At 51.7% G+C, this 5,679-nt stretch overlaps 1 protein-coding gene across 2 annotated transcripts in view; it reads left to right on the top strand.

Annotated features, from left to right (window-relative positions):
- Positions 1 to 3,296: 3,296 nt before the first annotated feature.
- TRAF7 (TNF receptor associated factor 7) overlaps positions 3,297 to 5,679 on the top strand; it is a 48,049-nt gene continuing 45,666 nt past the window's right edge. For both annotated transcript variants that reach the window (XM_009286491.2, XM_009286492.2), the window contains exon 1: positions 3,297 to 3,421. The gene's annotated coding sequence lies outside the window, so the exon portion shown is untranslated. The remainder of the gene's footprint in view (positions 3,422 to 5,679) is intronic.

The following is a 5,679-nucleotide window of genomic DNA, read 5'->3' on the forward strand; positions in this document are numbered from 1 at the left end:
GCCGCCCCGTTCCCTTCCCCTGGGGGGGTTTGTTTGTTGCTCCTTAAACTCCGTGCAGGTGCCAGCGTGATTTTTCAGGTGCACAGAGGAGCTCGTGTATCACCTCCCGTGGTGTCGGGTCCTCGGTGAACCCTGTCCATCCCTTGCGTTCTTCACCCCGGCCGCCGTCCCTTTGCTGTTCGACGTATCTCATCGCGGGGCGTGCTTAGCTTTGTCTTTCTCTGCTCCATTACTTGTCCGACTTGTGGCACGTGTTGCTGATGGTTCTCTCTTCATTTCCCAGTAACCTCGTTTCCTTGTGCTTTGGTTTCACAACTTACGCAATGTAGGATATTTGGTGGTAGATCTCCGTAACTGCCCCAAGACAATTACACATCTCTTCTCAGAGCGGGCAGCGAAATTGCGCTATCGTCCTTTCGTTTCAAGCACGCTGTTTAGTTCTGCCTTATTCTACTGCCAGCTCACGGCTGCTGTTCCTCTGACAGACTTGCTGTCAAACGCTTTTCTCCAGTTTGATCCGTGACTGTGACCTGACGATCCTGTTGTGTTGCGTGAAAGCCAGAAGCGAGGACTTTCTTTCAGTTCAGCTTGCTTTTGAGCTCTGTTGGTATCAAAGACAACGGCTCAGACAGGCTCTGCTGGGGGCCAATGAGTGTGAGGAGAAGGCTAGTACTTAATTTAGTCATGTTTGGTATGTACGTAGCGAGCCAGGTGCAGCCTATGGTACCCCCTGGGGGGTAGGTGTGTTGTGAAGAACTCTGGCCTAGCAGTTATTTGTTCAATCTTGACAATGTTGCCAAACGCTTTGTTTCAATCCCAGCACTTTCTAATTTTGCCTCCTTTTTTACCCCAGTGCTGTATTCTTTTCAGTCTGTCTTAAGCAGTCGGTGTTGCCATTAAATAGCTGTTGCGTTTTGGCTTTGAGCGTTTGTCAGTGACTCTTGCTTGCAGCCACAACGACATTTGTTGGGTTTGCAGGGGGTGGTCTGTGTGAGTGAAGGACGGTTCCAGAAAGCCCTTGCTGAGGGAAGGTGGCGCGAGAAAGTCAACCGCTTCCGTGACAGCCTTTACGCGGCTCCCTGGGAGCTGTGCGAGGAGGGGAGGTGGTTCGCAGAAAGTGCGTGGCGGTGAAGATAAGCCGGTGCACCACCAAAAGCTGGAGCTGCATTGTGTCAAGTACTGTGCAGATGTCTAGTAACCACAAGTCCAAAGAGCCGGCCATCACCATTGACGAGGGGCGAGAGAACAGACAGTGCTGCCCTCACTGCACACCTAGGGAGCAGAAGATCGAAGAGCTTTGGGATTTCCTAAGCCGTCATGCAGGAAACCGTAGGAGCAGGGAATTGTCCGTGGTCTGCTGGGTCCCCCTCCAAGTCCTGGGGTCCACAACCCTGGGCACTGCTGGTCTGAAGTGAGGCTAAGAAAGGCCAGGGTAAATCCAGCCACGACAATACAGAAAGCTCCAGCTTTGCGGTTTGGTTTGCTGCAGCGTGCAGCAGCAGATTGCTTGTGGGTGAAACTGCCCTGCAGAAAGGAATGTTTCCCGATGAGGGAGGTTAAATTTTACCAGGTGGCAGTGGGAAACCTAAGCCAAACTGGAGTGACCAGAACATTCAGTCAGGGAATGCAGGTAGCTTCTCTGATAACACCCAAACATGAATTTTCACGATGTTGATTGAACCCAAGGAAAAAAACCCAAATCCATAGTTTTCAGGCAGTTGGGTTCCCTGACCCGAGGGATCACATGGTGATACCAGCCACTCTGCAGCGTGAGAGCGGTGGGACTGGGCCCACAGCTGCCCGTTCCTGTGGCAGCGCAGCCTTAAGTGACCTTAAGCCACTTGTGAAGCACCACAGGTGAGTTTGTGTCCCCTGACTGAAACCCTTCTGCGGTCAACCGTTCCCTTCCTGGGGCTCCGCAAACACAACCCTGCTGCTGGAGCTGCAGGGTGGCCCGCGGGCTCTGGGATGTTGCTGAGCACCGTGTGATGGCGCTGGTGCCTGCTCCACCCTGCCATGAAGTGGCTGCATGTCAGCCAGGGTTGGTCCTGAGCAGTGCCGAGCGTTTTGCAGCTTCAGTTGACTTCAGCTGGCATTCAGCAGTTAGGCACCTCACGGGCTGAGTGTTTGGCTGTTTCGCGGGACCTTCCTAGCCCCCGTTAGCCATGACTGTGGCACTTTCTGAAGCGTGATCGTACCTGCCTCTCAGGTTGTCTCAGCCAAGCCCAGCTGTGCCAGGAGAAAGGCATTTGTGAGAAAATCCTTCCTGGTTTCACTAACTAAATACTCAGATTACGTGGACAAGTTCCGTCTGTCAGAACTCTTCCCTCCTGATTTTTATGCCCCTTGTCTTCCCTTCCCTGGCTGTACTCCTTTGCTGTGGGGATGATGAGGCACATACTGGCACGTCCCCTTGCCCATGGGTTGGGTTGGGGGAGGTAGCGGCTGCCTGGGGCAAGGGAGGAGGCAGGTGGTTGCTTACAGGGGTACGTTGCCCTTCTTTCAAGCTCAGCAACTCCCCGGGAGTCCAGGGCACCCCAACGTACCGGGTGGTTGCTTACAGGGGTACGTAAGCACCTTCTTTCAAGCTCAGCAACTCCCCCGGGAGTCCAGGGCACCCCAACGTACCCATTTACAGACTGCTCCTGCTCTGCCTTTAGCGCAGCCTGAGTTCGGAGCTTCATCAGGGTTACCTTGCTGCTTTTAATGAGGTGTAAAAACTGCAGGAGGTGTATCGGGTGCTGGAGTGGGGTGAGAGCTCTCTGTGCAGTGCCTGCTCCTGGGAGAGCCTCAGCCGTGGGAGCACGTTGTTCTCCTGCGTGGGGTGGGTGTCCCAGCAGAAGCCCCCTGCTGTCGGTACCTATCTTTCAGGCGAGCCCTGCTCACTGGCCCAGGAAAGCTCTGCCTTTTTGTGGCAATTCTTAGTTAACTGGACTTCCCTGGATTGTCTCTACAAGCAAAGACTGTGTTGCTGTTTGTTAGGCTGCTTGATATTCAATGTTATGAGCAGTTTAGGAACTATCTAACGAGGGTGAGAAACTCAAACTCCCTTTAAAGTGAGCGAGGGACAGTCCTGTCCCTGGAGACTTCTCTGATCAGAGGCACAAATCTGTGTGTGCTAAGAGAGTGGTTATTTTTTCTGCACTAGACTAAACCTCTTCAGTCTCAGAGCAGCCAGGGCAAAGCTGCGAGGCAGCGTGGAGATTGGCTGAGCTGTGGGATTTTCCAGCTGAATTTACATATCGCCCACTGCTCTGCATGCCTTTCTGTTTACATCACTTGAGAGCGATACACACATACACGCACACAGATAGCGGAAGAGACATTTAGACAGAGGAAAAGCCTGCCCACAGCTTAGGAACTTGGTCATGGTGGCGTCTTGCCGGGCTTTGCTGCTCCATGACAGCTTGGACGGCCGACGGTGAGTTTCCTCCAAGGTAAAGTGTTTGCCCTGGGTGCTGGGTGTCAGGGCTGTGTCGGCAGTGTTCTCCGGAGGCTGCTGTGCTTTAGCAGTCACGGCCAGTAGTGAGGGAGGAACTGTTTTCATGCCCATGTCTAGATCTTAGTGAAGAAGCAGGAGGTATCTGAAATCCAACGTCAGTTTAGAAGTGGGTACCTGTCGCCTGTCCAACTAGCCGGAGCTGTATTATGCTGATTTTGTGATCCTTCAGTGACCTTTGCAAGGGCGTGTAACGCTTGACTGTGCAGCCACCCAGCAAGTGTTTTCTGAGGTTGCTTCTGGTGGTTTCAGAAATGGGAAATCCTCGATATTCTCCAGGTGAAGTTGTCAGCAAAGAAGCCAAGTTTGTGAGAAGAGGCAGTATCTCTCACTGCCTCTCCCTTGCATCCTGAGTCACTGCGGCTACAGTACACCTGCTAATGGTGCGCTGGGGGAGTAATTTAAATCCAGCTTTCCTAGCGTGGCGTTGGGTGGTTGTGGGACACTGAACGGCGCTTCTCTCTGAAAGTTGTCAGTAGATTTGCCACGGTGGAAGTGTCCACATCCACTGATTTCTTCAGAAATCAAGGATTCAATGCTTGTTTATCGAGGGGCAGGACATCACTAGTTTGTATTTTGCCCAGCTGACATGCTACCTGTAAAGCACTACAGTTTTCTCCCTTTCTCAGTTGCTGGTTAACACTCCCTGGCAGTGAGCGTAGCTGTCTTGCGTTGTGCTCTCCTGCTTGTTCTCAGTGGCAAAGTCTAAGGAAACTGTATGGAAAAAAGAGCAGGTGACCGAAATTTACTGGATTTTTTTTTTTTGTGAAGGAGCTGATGCATTTCAGATGGATCTTTAAAATGGTCTAATTGCACCCAGAGGGCAAGCAAGAACGTGTCATGAAGTTTCAAAGCTTTGGAGGATGTTGGGGGGGAGCAGGGGATGGAAGTGATACTTTGTGCATTTTCGGTAATGATTATGGGCTCAGGTTTCCTATGACTTTAATCTGGAAAAATCCCATGATGTGATAGGAGTGGTTATACCTTTTCAGAGAAGTGCAGCCACCGGTAAGGCAAAGCAGTTTGAAAAGCCCTCAGTGATTGTTCCTCAATTGCTGTGCAAAGTAGAGAAGAAACTTTGATCGCCTTGGGTCTAGCAGGGTGGCTCCAGGAAAGGAGAATGCAGCAGGTGAGACAAGCGTTCCTCTGGCTTCCTTGGAGGACATGGGGTGCAGCGTCTGCTAAAAACTTAGTACATTTTTTGGTGTTTAACTCCTTTCCCAGGCCAGCTGAGAGCAGGCTTTTGAACTTTGGTAAACTACCAGCCGAGGGTGGGACTAGAATGGCTGAGGATGGATTAGTTTCTGTTTTTCATGGGTCAGTCTCTCGGTCACAGCCTTGCCGAAGTGCTCCTGTTGGCACTGCGCAGGGCGGCGGTGAGAGGTGCGCAAGGGAGTTCAGGATCTGTTTATACAGGGGTTTTCTGTGTGAGCTCGTGCTGCTTCTGATCAACCGAGATTGAAGCCCTCCAGACAGAGGCTTTGCTTCCTCATGTACTGTCCTGCCAGGACAGAGGCTGAACCTCTCTGGAACCAGGCTTTGCTGCTGACCTGGCATGACTTCAGAGTCTTTTTTAAACGAGTTGCAAGCCCATCTATCTACCAGCTTCCTGCAGGCCAGTTTACAGCAGGGAAAGCGGCAGCAGAGCCTCAGCTAGTCTGCGGGACCCTGTGGGGTCTCGGCAGCCGCTTGCTCTCTGTCAAGCAAGGCTGAGGAGGACCACTTAGCACCAGTTCTGGTGTGATTTGTGTAGGTGACTATTCTTAGCTTTTGAAGCATGATATCATAGAATAGTTTGGGTTGGAAGGGACCTCTAAAGGTCACCCAGTCCAACCCCCCCTGCAATGAGCAGGGACATCTTCAACTAGAGCAGGTTGCTCAGAGCCCCGTCCAACCTGACCTTGAATGTTTCCAGGGATGGGGCATCCACCACCTCTGTGGGCAACCTGTGCCAGTGTCTCACCACCCTCAGTGTAAAAAATTTCTTCCTTATATCTAGTCTAAGTCTACCCCTCTTTTAGTTTAAAACCATTACCCCTTGTCCTATTGCTACAGGCCCTGCTAAAAAGTCTGTCCCCATCTTTCTTACAGGCCCCCTTTAAGTATTGAAAGACCACAATAAGGTCTCCCCGAAGACTTCTCTTCTCTAGGCTGAACAACCCCAACTCTCTCAGCCTTTC

The sequence above is a fragment of the Aptenodytes forsteri genome, unplaced genomic scaffold (genome assembly GCF_000699145.1).
Source record: "Aptenodytes forsteri isolate BGI_AS27 unplaced genomic scaffold, ASM69914v1 Scaffold55, whole genome shotgun sequence".
In the NCBI taxonomy this organism is placed as follows: domain Eukaryota; kingdom Metazoa; phylum Chordata; class Aves; order Sphenisciformes; family Spheniscidae; genus Aptenodytes; species Aptenodytes forsteri.